The sequence below is a fragment of the Apium graveolens genome, chromosome 3, assembly GCF_009905375.1.
Source record: "Apium graveolens cultivar Ventura chromosome 3, ASM990537v1, whole genome shotgun sequence".
NCBI classification, from domain to species: domain Eukaryota; kingdom Viridiplantae; phylum Streptophyta; class Magnoliopsida; order Apiales; family Apiaceae; genus Apium; species Apium graveolens.
This window is the reverse complement of record NC_133649.1, coordinates 256,452,715-256,466,075: the sequence shown is the minus strand read 5'-3', so window position 1 is coordinate 256,466,075 and position 13,361 is coordinate 256,452,715.

Here is a 13,361-nt window from a genome sequence, read left to right as displayed (position 1 = left end):
TTTCGAGTCTTCAAAATGATTTTAAAAGTTAGAGCGGATCCCAAAACTCATTTTTATATTTAAGATCTTCCTTTCAGAGGGGATTTAAATACTCGCTCAAAACCTGAGGGATCCGGCTCTGTTGTGTATTTATATTCGCAACGAGGTTGCTGTTTTGAGAAAACAATTTGATTACTTGCCCATTGTTCGGGAAGTAAGTCCATCTAATTGAGTCGGCATAAACGACAGGCCGGGGTACGGTCTATGAAGGTGTAAGAGGCTGGGTGACAGTCCATCCACTGCGTGAGTGGCCAGGGTAACGGTCTAGCGCGAGGTCCTAATGCGGCCAGGGTGATGACCGGCGAGGAATTCATTCATCTACAGTAGAAAAGGTTACTTATTGGTATCTTTGCTTGATCAGCAAGATATCGGGTTTATGCCAAAATTCTTTTCTTTCCAAATTCATTGGATATTACAACTCTGTTCATACTTTACATGACAGAGGTTTTCAGGAAATGTATGAGAGATATATATGGATATATATCGGGACTTGATGAAGTATCTCGTAACTTTATTTCTTTTGAATGATATTTCAAAGATTGAATATATTCAAATCTTATCTTGTATTCTCATCTATGTGATGAACTTTTGAAACTAATTATAACTTGAACGGTGGTAGTTCAAGTAGTATTCGGAAAAGATATAAGTATATTGGAGTATCTTGTAACTTCATCTTTTCAACTTATATCTGGTTAATGATTATCTTATGCATGACAAAGATTTTCACAAAAACGTCGAGACAAGGTTAGATATATGAGATCACCTTGCAACGATATTTTTATACAAGTTATAAACTGGAACTCTGTGTACATTATACATGTCAGAGGATTTCAAAGATTTTGAGTAGTATATATGTATATATATACTGAATATTTTGCGACTTGTCGCGTTAAGATATCAACTTGGTTCATTTCTTCTTGACCAAGACGTTCATGAGTACTATGAGAATGCTCATATATTGTTAATTATTATACATATTATTTCGGTGGGCTTGTTGCTCACCCTTGCTTTCTTCTTTCATCACACAACAACTGATAGACAAGATGAACAGGACCAAGCTCCCAATTCGTGAGCGGATAGGAAATGTTCCGCAGTTTCCTGTAGGCGTTGATGTCGTTGTAGCTGAGGTAGGAGCTACCAGTAGGCTAGGCTTTCAACTTTTGTTGTGCCAGACTTATGTATATTTATGAATTGTAATAATGGCAAAGAATATGTAAATTATTCAGAAACCCTTTTTATGCTGAAATGGTTTATAATTGTGGAATAAAATGACTTGTGTTATTTTTGGATATTCATCTCTGAGACTATAACTTGTGGTGTGTGTGTATATTGTGGGGTCACAGTACGCAGTAGTTGATTGTTTATTAAGATTAATTATTGATAAGGGAAACGGAACTCGTGACAACCCGAATCCCCGACCCCGGATTTGGGGGTGTTAGAGAAATGGTATCAGAGCCAAGCGTTATAAACCTCAGAGATGATATGACGTTAAAATAATAAGTTCACTAAGATAATAAGAACTCTTGCCAAGTTCATAGTCGGACTACCTAACGTAGTACTGACAGTTAAAACCCTTATGGGAACCCTTATAAAAATCGTGATAGAAGTGTAGTTTGTTATCGTATATGGTAGCGGGACTCCGAACCCTGAGGATTGAGGACCAAAAACGCGATGATGTTTTATTAGTTATTGGAGATCAGATTGTGGATCCGGATAGAGTGTCCTAACGCAGGACCGACTGATGTTCATATTGAGGATGTAGAGGTTGAGGATGTTGTCCTAGAAGGGATTATTGCTGAGAAGGATTCCGTGGAGGATCCTGACAAGAATGAATAAAGGACCACTGAGGAATTGATGACCATGGTTAGGGCGACTACCAGAGGTAGGATTGCTCGGTCACTATCGGAGGTTCGTTCAAGTTTGTAAAGATAGTAGCCCCTTTAACACGGCTTACTCGTAAGACTCAGAAGTTCGAATGGACAGAGAAATACGAGAACAACTTTCAAGAACTGAAGCAAAGATTGGTGACGACCCCTATGATGGCGTTGCCGAATGGAAAAGGAGATTTTGTGATGTGTAGTGACGCTTTGCATAAGAAATTAGGGTGCTTCTTATACAGCACAACAAGGTAATCGCGTACGCGTCAAGACAATTAAGGGAATATAAAATTCGATATCCCCACCCATGAGCTTGGGCTCGTGGCAATAGTTTTGCCCTAAATATTCGGAGGCACTACTTGTATGGAGAGGAGTGCGAGATTTACACAAGCCATAATTGCTCTAGTACATTTTCACGCAGAAAGAGCTCAACATGCGCCAAATGAGGTGGTTAGAGCTAATCAAGGATTACGATTATGAGATTCTTTATCATCCAGGGAAAGCCAAAATGGTGGCTAATGCCCTTAGTAGAAAGGAGAAACTCAAGATGATATTTTCTCTAAGAGAGTTGATTAGAGATTTTGAGAAAATGGAAATAGAAGTGACCGCAACCGGAGCCGGTACCGAAAAGCTGTTTGAGATCGCTATGCGGTCTGGATTATTGGAAAATATAATATTATGCCAAGAAAAAGTGATGAATGAAGGCAGAGAGTCAATGACTGGAGAAGAGGTTAATACCAAGAAAGATGATAAGGGAATAATGAGGTATTCCTACAGAATTTGGGTTCCAAATGTTCAAGAGCTTAAAGATGAGATCTTAGATGAAAGCTAGTTTGAGTAATAAGACTTAGAGCAAACCCTGAACGTGATAGTCAGGGAGGTCGCCATCAAGATAGAAGGAAGCCATAACCTAATGAAGTGGAAAATGAGGATTTAAAATATGTAGGAAGACCCCGATTATGGGAAGGAGGAGGGAACGTTCAGACTAAGGAAACAGAAGTCGAGTAAGGAAAGGAGACCCGAGACGGTACTCCTATACGACAATTTATAGACCTTTCTAGACAGAACTTAGACTATTATCCCCAACCACCACCCTGAGGAAACAATGCGGTGAGAAATTCTTTCAGGACCTTTAAGTCGCTAAGCTCTCAGAGTTCCAAGGAACAAGCTGACCTAGTCGAGGCAAGAGCCTGGCTAAAGGAAATATAGGAATCATTTGAGATTCTAAATGATTGACGAATCACAAAAGACTATTTTTGTCACTTACCCTCCTAAGAGAGAGACCACCCACTGGTGAAAGACCAAGAAAGGCACGGAGCAAGAGGTTATGATAAACTGATTAAAGTTCAGTCAATTATTTTCGAGAAAGTAAATCCCAAGGTTATGGAGATAGTGTAAAAGCTTTAAGAGCCAGAATAAAGGCGGACAAATATGATGAATTATGAACCTAAGTTGTAAAAGTTGTCAAGATTCGTTCTGAGGACACGAATCCAGAATGACGGGATGTTTGAAATCAATGCTTATGCTGTGTTGGTTCATGTAATGGTTGTAATAGAACGAAAATAAAAGACTGAAAAGGGCAGGATTATAAAGAGATATAAAGGAAAGAGAGTTGAGAAGTGATAAGGGAGTTAGGTATGGGAAACCCTAAGAAACCCTTGCAATAAATATAGTGAAGTGTGTCATCATCAGCGCGATGGTGACTGATTATGAGATAAATTCAAGGTTTGAAGGCGTAAGCGATACGTATAGTTAATTCCCTTGAAGTTGACAGTATTCGATGAAAATTTGAGATAGTTCGAAGGATAAATAATGAGACGCGGATAGACTGAGGAGACAAGAAAGTAAGAAATTAGGAAAATTGGATGAAGGAAGTGATCTTCAAGAATGTGAAGTGTAAGACCGGTGGCATGATACCCAGAAAGGGAGACGTCATGTATAAAAGATATCCCAACATTGAGATGACTGTTGAGATAAACAACAAAAGAAAATAAGGATTTATTAAGAAGAAGTTCACGTTGAACACGACCAATATCTTCTAGAACATCCCTGTTATCATTACCAAATCAGGAGAGAAAAGCGGATAACCATTGTTATCTTTTGGAGGCCATATGGATTGACCTCAATTTGAATAAAGATGCTATTATAAAATTAGTTATAGACTATCGAGGTGGGAATGATGAATAAGATAATCTATCAAGGAAATATGACTTGATTTATCCATGAAAGGATGTATGTACCTTTTTAAAGATTGAATTAAGGATATAACTTCGATAACATGAGATGAACCCTAGGGGAATGCATAAAGGTTGGCATTTCGCCCTTATTAGGGACAGTATGAGTTTTGACAGTATGAATGGGAAAGGATTAAGGTAATAACAACCTTTAAGGATCAGTGGAGAAATTTTTTAGAAGTATATAGACAATGGTTCTAGTATTAGTAAATGGTATTTTGATATGCCCTGTATCTAGGGAATACAGGAGGAACGATTCAAGGATAACCTTAGAGGTCTTATAAGGACAAAGGTAATATTCAAAGTTCTCAAGAATAGAAATTTGATAAAGAAAATATGACATAATTATAATAATGCCAGGTGGGCACGTGTTGAACCATAAGAAAGTATAGATCGACCCAATGAAGGTCGACATTGGTGAAAACAAGAAGGACCCAAGATAAGAGACGTCCTAAGTATGATCGAGAGTCAGTCGTGACAATGTTCACATTTAAAGACCGAGGCAATAACTTATGGGAAAATGGTGATTTTTTTTTCTCACCAAAGCTTAAGGAAGAGCATTTTCACACAAGAAGTGGTTGAAATAAGGTAGAAAAATTTAATTGGAGGTGGTTAAAATGACATTGATTGTAAGGAAAATTTTACTATCAGGAAAGGCCAAAGAGGTGGCCGACACTCTAAGTGAAAGAGAGCAATTATAGGCGCTCGTGCCAGAGGAATACAGTGATGATGGTTAAAGCTGTGAAGGTTGTATTATGGTTTGGAAGATTGACATTCCTTCTGATGACTGTGCAATACCCAACCGTAATAGTAGTTGGTAAAGGTTTAATTCGTGTAATCGCCATGAGCGGGCTATCTATCTCAGAAGGTACTATCTTGAGATAAGCCAGGACCATGTTTCAAAAAGGACTAGACGAACCTTTGAGTTAAGTCTTCTATTTAAGGCATATGATTAAGAATGGCATTAACCTGCTATCGTTGCTTTGATTGAAACTCTTCTGCAATTTTATCTGCTTCCTGTCATGAAAGTACGTCAGAATTTGGAGTGTTCTTCATGAATTATGAACGGTGATCATGTTACCTCCTTAGAAGAATTCGATACGAGATGTATGGACTCTGTATGGTTAGATATTAAGATTTCATGGAAAGTGAATAACGACAGTAGGTCAGTGGGGGACCATAGTAATGCAACAATAATTCTGCGAGTAATGAGCTGATTACAACCGTGAGAGTTGTATTGGAATGGATGTTGAGATTGAGTACCACTAATCGGGTCGTGTTGACGTATAAGTTATCTTTGATAGAAAAACTAGGTCGATTATTTACCTATTGAATATTTATTCCTTCTTATCAATAGAGAGTCGTATTACTATACGAGGAAGGTTGCGATGCAAGCATAGAATTCTAGTAACGATGATGTCTAGAATGAGACCCCAGATTCGATTTTCGATATCGAGGGAGTTTCAAAGGTGATTGTGTATAAGCTCGAGGAAGAGCATGGGTCCATAGAATGATGGACGGAATAGCAAAAATATTTAGGCATGTAAAATGCGATGCTATAATACTTGATGTTGATATAAATACATATATGTTTTGTTCTCCTATGACAAACCTCTATAGTTCAGAGGTAGATTCCAAGCCAGATATTTTATGGAAATAAATATTTTTTACGTATATACAATTCTCTTCAGTTCGTTCGTTCTTTCTCTTCTTTTCATTTCATGTAAGCTGAGAAGAACAACCCTTCCAGAAGGGGAGGTATTGCCGAATGACTATCTATCTGTGTGATAGAAGCCTAGTAGGATACCACATGTTGTTTAATTGCTTGTCAAGTACTAAAGGCTGGCCACCTTCTGTACTAACTATGCAATAGAACAAGTGTTCATGATCATAGTGATCTCTCAACAAATTCCTTTACTTCTATATGATTGATCAAACTTTGGAAAATAGAAACAGCTGAAAAAGGAGTAGTAAAGTTATGGTGGTATTCGGAATGGAAACACATTCGTGATACTAAGGTTGACGTGGTTATTAAAAGGTTATAGAACGCTAACGAGTAAAAGTATAACCAGTATAATATTAGGAACGGAAGGTAGTAGCGATTACGAACTGGAAAAGAATAGGTATTGAGAAGCAAAAGCTCTAATGCTAAAAGCTATAATGAGAGTCTGTGGAATAGATTTGAAAGAATTTGGAATGATCACTTAACGCGGATTAAGTTTTCTCACGATAATAGATCGTATGTCAGGTATCGAGATGTCGTCTTATGAGATCTTTGAGTGAAGACAATGTCGATCCCCATTAGGATGAAGTTGTAGAGCGCAAGATGCTCGGACCAGCAGTGGTCCAAAGGACCAAGGATATAATAGATTTAATCCGAGGACGGCTGGTAGTAGCCCAAGATGGGAACACGAAGTATGTTGATTTGACACGAAAGGACAAGGAATAGGAAGTAGGGGACCTAGTGCTGTTATAGGTATTCCCTTGGAAAGGATGGATGAGGTTCGGAAAGAAAGAAAAGCTAAGCCCCCGAATTGTTGGACCCTTTGAGGTATTAAGACGTATTGGGAAGTTAGCATATGAGCTAGCCCTACCCCCGAACATGTAGCAAGTTCATAACGTGTTCCCCGTATCAATATTAAGGAAGTATAATTCGGATGCCAGACAAATAGGGGCATATGAGCGCATAGACATGCAACCCGACGTAACCTATATGGAGCAACTAAGAAGGGGTATAGATTGAAAAGGAATAAGTGCTTAGGAGAAGGGCTATCAAACTACGCAGAGTTTGGTGGTAGGACCACAATGTGGGAAAATTTACTCGAGAGTTAGAAAGTACAATGCTAAGAGAGTATCCCTATTCATTTTCTATCTGATTCCGGGACGGAATCCTTTTAAGGAGGGGAGACTGTAATAACCCCAATTTTTGGAATTTTTGAAACCCTTATGAATAGTGATTTTGCTGATTATGCTGAATAAGAAAACTTTTCATACCACACTATGTAGGGGTTCTTTTATTGATCTTCTGAGATATTATTAGTACTCTATGTTGTATATAAGTGTATGTAAAGATCGTCAGAATCCAAATTCGAACACTTTGATTTTTCCCGAAAATCCACCAGATACCGAAAGAATTGAGTATAAGGTAACAGGATAAAAAGGATTTAAATTCAAGGATTATAAGAGAGGATCATTTAAGGAATATAATGTATTGAGAAAGGTTAAGGAAACCCAAGTAATAAGATCCCGGGTATGATCCCTCAAACAATAAATGAAAACGAAAGTTAAGTGAACCGTATAACAGATCAGCGGTCATTAGCCAAGTAATTAGAAGCTAATAAAAGAGGTTAGTGAGGATGATATCATCAAACCAATAAGAAGAGGACAAGTGTGGGATGATGACATAACAAGGTGACATAAGCATGACAAAGAAAAATGTGTTGTTGGTTGATTAAGAACCACACAAAAGTTACCATGGTAAAAAGTAATAAATCAAAACAAAACAACATCAACCAAGCCAAAACAATTCATTTCACCAAAAATAGAAGTTGACTTCTCTTCTTCAAAAACAAAAGCTCTCGGCTTTTTCTTCTTAAACCAAGGAAGAAAATTTCAAAACCCTAGCTACACACCTTCAAAAATCAAGAGGTTTGTTTCTTTAGCTTCCATAATTCATAACTTAGATGAGCTATAAGTTTAAGCTCAAGATTCCATATTTAACATAGCTAATCAATTCATCAAAGTTCTTGGTGAATAGTGTTTTCAAGAAACTAACTTTGTGTTTTCTTATGTTTTCCTCAAGATCCAAGCTTAGTAAAGATAACTAGTGGTTATTTAAGGCTTCCTAATTGATTCTCCACTCTCCAAGGAAGGTATAACCCCTCCAAACCCAAAGTTTACTTTGAGTATTAGGTTTAGTTTTGTTGTTATGGTTCATGAGAAGCATGATTCTTGTAGACTTAGAGTGTGGTTGGTTTTGTAATGAGTTTGAGTTGTAATTCTTGGATTATTGATTAATGAACTTAAGTATAGTTTTAATTCATGTTTGAGAATAATATAAATTGGAGAACTTGAGGTGTTGGGGCTGTTGTAGTATGGTATGGATGGATTTTGGTTGTATGAATGAATTGTGGTTGATTGGTGGTTGGTTTGGAGTAGAATAAAAATTGGTAATCGCGTAAATATAGCCGTCGTAATGTCCGATTTACTTTAGACGGTTTTTGCTCTTAACATCAGGACCCGAGAACTCCCTGTTAGGTTTTGACCATTGCCATTATTAGATAATTCATGTTACGAGCTTCGTTTTGATATGTGGTTCGTTTGAATCCGCTATACGGTTTAGGAGAAACGACCGTTTTAAGTAACGGCGTTTCACGGACGAACCATTACCCCTCGCCTTACTTTGAAACCTTGGTTAAGGCCCTTAAATGACTAATTGGAGTATGAAACAATTATGTAAAGTGGATTAGGAAGTTGGTAGAGTACTCGCGAAAGAATCGCCTTAAAATTACTAATGGTTAATTTATTAAAAATGGTGGAGCCGAGGGTACTCGAATGACTTATGTGATTCGTTAAGCGTATAAGTTACCATAAGTGAACGTTAGGGTTCAATTGGTTAAAGTCTAGTTTCTTAAGCGACCGGGGTTTAATTCCGACTTATGTTGTTGTTCATAGGTTATCGGACCCACTCTAAGCTTAAGTCTACCCCGGAACACTCAGGCAAGTTTTCTACCCGTTATACTGTTGTTGTGATTTATACATATTTATATGCATTATCTTGTGATAGATGCATGCTGGTTAATTAGCAAATCTTGCGATATATTGGAGCATGTGATATGGTATATATGCATGTCTGTTTCGTAATCTTGATATATATCTGTTGATTCAATTGCTTATAAGTTGCATAATACCTATGCTAGAGATAAGCAGTAGTTGCGTATACCCTTAGTATAGGGGACCCAAAGGTGAACATTTTCTAAAACCGGGAGTCGATGTTCCCGAGTATAATATATATATATATTGATATAGTTTTCAAAACTATTAATCGAATAAGGTTTATTCGATAACTTTATTTTATTTAATGAATATTATTCTGAATATTCATTCGAGGACTTATGACTCCGCTTACTTTATTTAATGAATATTATTTTGAATATTCATTCGAGGACTTAAGACTCCGTTTATTTTATTTAATGAATATTATTTTGAATATTCATTTGAGGACTTATGACTCCGCTTATTTATTAAATAATATGCTTTATTTTATTAAAGAATAATGTTTCGATAATCAAACTTACCTTCGATTATTCAAATAAAGATCGTACTTTCGTATAAGTATATCTTTGGTTATTTATTATTCATTTCAAGTATGAGTTTTAAAACTTTTACTTCAATTATTTTTATAAGGATTATCCTTATGGGAATATTATTTAAATAATAATATTCAGATATTTTCTAATATATCGGGACTGATTTATGTCATTAAATCAGCATTACTCCAAACATTCTTAAAAGTGTTTTCGAGTCTTCAAAATGATTTTAAAAGTTAGTGTCACACCCCAACTTAAACAGCAGATTAAATATAGCTATTACAACATTTTAAAAGAAATAACATAACCAAATCCGAGATCTTACAGTTTAGGGTTTGGAATAGCCCAACACTACTAACTATTACATCTGATTTTAAATACCGAGTCCTCAGACAAACTACTATCACTTATTCTACCTGAGCTCGAACATAAGCATCAGCATCACAGGTCTTACGGGCAGTCTGCTTGAATCTAACCATAGCTGCTAGCTGTAATATCAGGGTAAAGCAAGGAGTGAGCCAAATGCTCAACAAGTGCTAAATAATATGATATAAAACATAAATCGAGATATACATTAAAGAATGACAATGGAAAGACATAACCACTGATAATGAGGGATAAGACTTTGGGTGATGGCATCATTTTGTTTGTATCAAAACAATTTCAAAATCATACCGTTTAATCAAAATCATTTTATGACGCTACGGATTACAGCCGGTGATCAGCCGCGAAGTAATCCCGAACCTCGCTGGGTTCTAAAACATTAATGGGAATCCCTAGGCAACTTTTAAGCCTAAAATAAGTGTGGAAAGGACTCGTGTCTCAGTCCAGATCCACTATTCAAAGAAAATATTTATCCCCCTTTGGGACTGAAAACCCATATTTTATTTATTTCAAAAACTGATGCCGAATTATAACAAAATCTCTTTTTACAGTAAACATCTTTATCAAGGGATTATAGATCAACTCGAAACACGGGGAAATGGTACTAACTCTCAGATCCATGAATCACAAAACTATACTCTATTAGGGTAACTGAATGGTTTTCATATTTCAAAGTTTGGACAAGGGAATTTAGTTAGGCTATTGGATATCATGAAAGGAAATGCCAAATTGGGCTTAAAGCAATGGTTTCTCATCAAGGTTCAAGTGCTGGATCATCAAGGAGGTAAGCTTCTTGAATACTAAGGGTGTTAAGGTATGAAGAAATGATTTTTAGTTCAGGATATATCAGAATTGTCAAGCTTTAGGATAAGAAAGAGGGGTATCAATCAATGAGGAATCACTTTGATAAGTATCTGACTTTCAGGGTTCAAGGTAAGGTTCTATAGGGGTTGAAGTATCAGGATGAGATATCAATACTTAGGGATCATCAACATGTTAATCAAGAGAATCAGCCAAGAGTTATAACTGCCCTTTTTCTTTTTATCATGGCATTCGAATTACTTTAATATACTATCATGATAAGACTACTTTGCAATACGTACTCGAGGGTTCATGGCATCTGTAACGACCGAGAATTTTGCGTCATAATTAAGAAAGTAAAGTACGTGTTATGTGATGAGATTATAATTATGTGATTAAGTGGTAATTATTTGTCTTATCTGTATACTAGAGTTAAGGAGCGTGGATAAAAACATTCCAATTTAAAGAGTCAGCTTAGAAGTCAAGCTGTGGTTTCGGGCTGTCAGGTAGAACGGAACCCATCCTAATATGGAAATTAAATAATAAAAAAATGTGAATTATATGTGAAGTAAATGAATGAAGTATTTCGTCTTAAGAGACGTGTTGATTGGCAAAGGTAATGAGAAGCGTATTCGAAACACTGAGCTTCGGGCCGTCAGGCTGAACGTGACCCGATACGCGTAAAAGATGATAAAGATTAAAGAGGGATAGATTCTATGATCAGACCTGAGTCGTTATGTGACTATATGCATGTGATTGCTTGACTGTGTGCATGATTATATGTTCTGTGTTAATTTCTGTGAATTTTAAAGGAATTATGTGATTTACATAAGGGTTTATTTAACCTTCGTGCATTTTTATAAAATCATCTGAGATGGATAAAAACATGGGATTTGTTCTGTTATCTTCGTAGAGGTCTTAGAGACTTTTTAAAAATAATAAGTGAATTTAATTGTTGGACCTTGCATTTTTAAATCGATTTTATGTGGAAAAGGTATTTATTAAAGCGAGTTTGCGAAATTCATATAAAATCAACCGTTTGCTCAAATTCTTATTATGAGTAATGGATAAAAAGCTAATTTCGAGGCCTACGCGTTAAAAATGTCATTTTCAATAATTCTCGACTTTTCGAGAGAGATATATTTTGTATTTGAATTTTATCGCATTTAAGTAAAAAGAAAAGGAATGAGTGAGTAAAAGGAAGTTGGTAAATTACTAGATTGTCCTTGTTTCTAAGTGCTATATATAACCCACTTCTCTTTCTTTTTCTTTCTTTTCACTCATTCTCTCTTTTCTCTCTTCTCTCTTTCTTTTCCCTCGTCTTTCTCCCGAACACTCTCTCTCTCTTTCACTCCCTCTCGGCCCTCTCATCTCTCATCTCTCTCACTTGCATGCAACCCCCAAATCTTACTCAAACTCAAAGATATTGCTACCTTTAGCCTTTATCTTCGGTATACTTCTTGATTCCTATTTGCATGTAAGTATTTGCAAGTGTTTTGATGATTGATCACTATGGTTGTGTTTAAGAAAAACAATTTCTTGAAGCATAACTATAAGAGTGATTTTAAGAGGTTTTGGAGGTCATAAACTCGAGAGGAGATCCGTCATGGACTCTCTCAAGTTCGACCACCACCGGCCATGATCCAAAGGAGAGCCGGTGGGTTTTCCATGATGTGATTGTTAGATTTTAATGCTGCATGTTATGATTTCTTGAAAATTTGAAAAAAAGGGGGTTTTGGCTTCTTTGATAAAAATCGAGTGGGTGCTTGGTAAAATGATTTCCTTGGTTATAAAATGAATGTGTGCAAGTGATTGTTGCTTAGAAATCAGAATTTATGATTGCATGTTAAGGTTTTGGTTCGGCTTTTATGCTAATAAAAAGGGAATTGAATTTTGTGACGTGATCTTGGTGTAAACTAAGTTTAATTAGTAAGAAATAGAGTTGCATGTTAATTTAAAAGAGGAGTTAGTGATGCATGTCATTGTTTGGTTCTTGGATTGTGAGTTTTTGAATTTTTGACGAATAGAAAATGGGTTTAGAAGAGATTGATTTGTGATTAAGTGAATGCATGCATGTTGATTGAATAATTTGATTAAGGTTTGAGTCATTAGGTGATGTTTGGCTTTGTGCTTCGAAAATCTTGATGAAAATGAGAGCAATGACTAAGTTAAGGCTTAAAACAAGTTGAAAATGTGATATAAGACTTTGCATGTCAAGATTGAACTTTGCATGTGTGTTTTCTTGATAAACCCGAATGGGTCTTAGGCTTAAAAAGAGAATTGAGTTGATTTTTTGCTAAAAATCTTAGTGACTAATGAGAACTTGATTTCATGACCATGATTGAGTGGTGTTTATGTTCGAAATTTGTTAATAAAGAAAATGGTGCTAGTTTAAATGTTGGATCATGCTAGAACTAAAGTTGCATGGTGTGATTTTTGAGAAATTTGATTGTATATGTATGATTATGGTTCAGAATTTTTTTGATTAAAAGAAAGGAGAGTGGTTCTTTAAAGGTTGTTGAATGAGATATGTGTTTATATGAATTAAAGTGAGTATTTGATTGATTTTATGGTGGGTATTTGCAATAAGGCCGAATAGGCCATAAGAAATAAAGGTCAAAACTTGATTTTGGTAATTGAAAGAATGATTGAGTGTTATATGTGAAAATCTTTGATTTTGCTTGATTGGATTGTTGTTTTGATTCGAATTAAGGAAT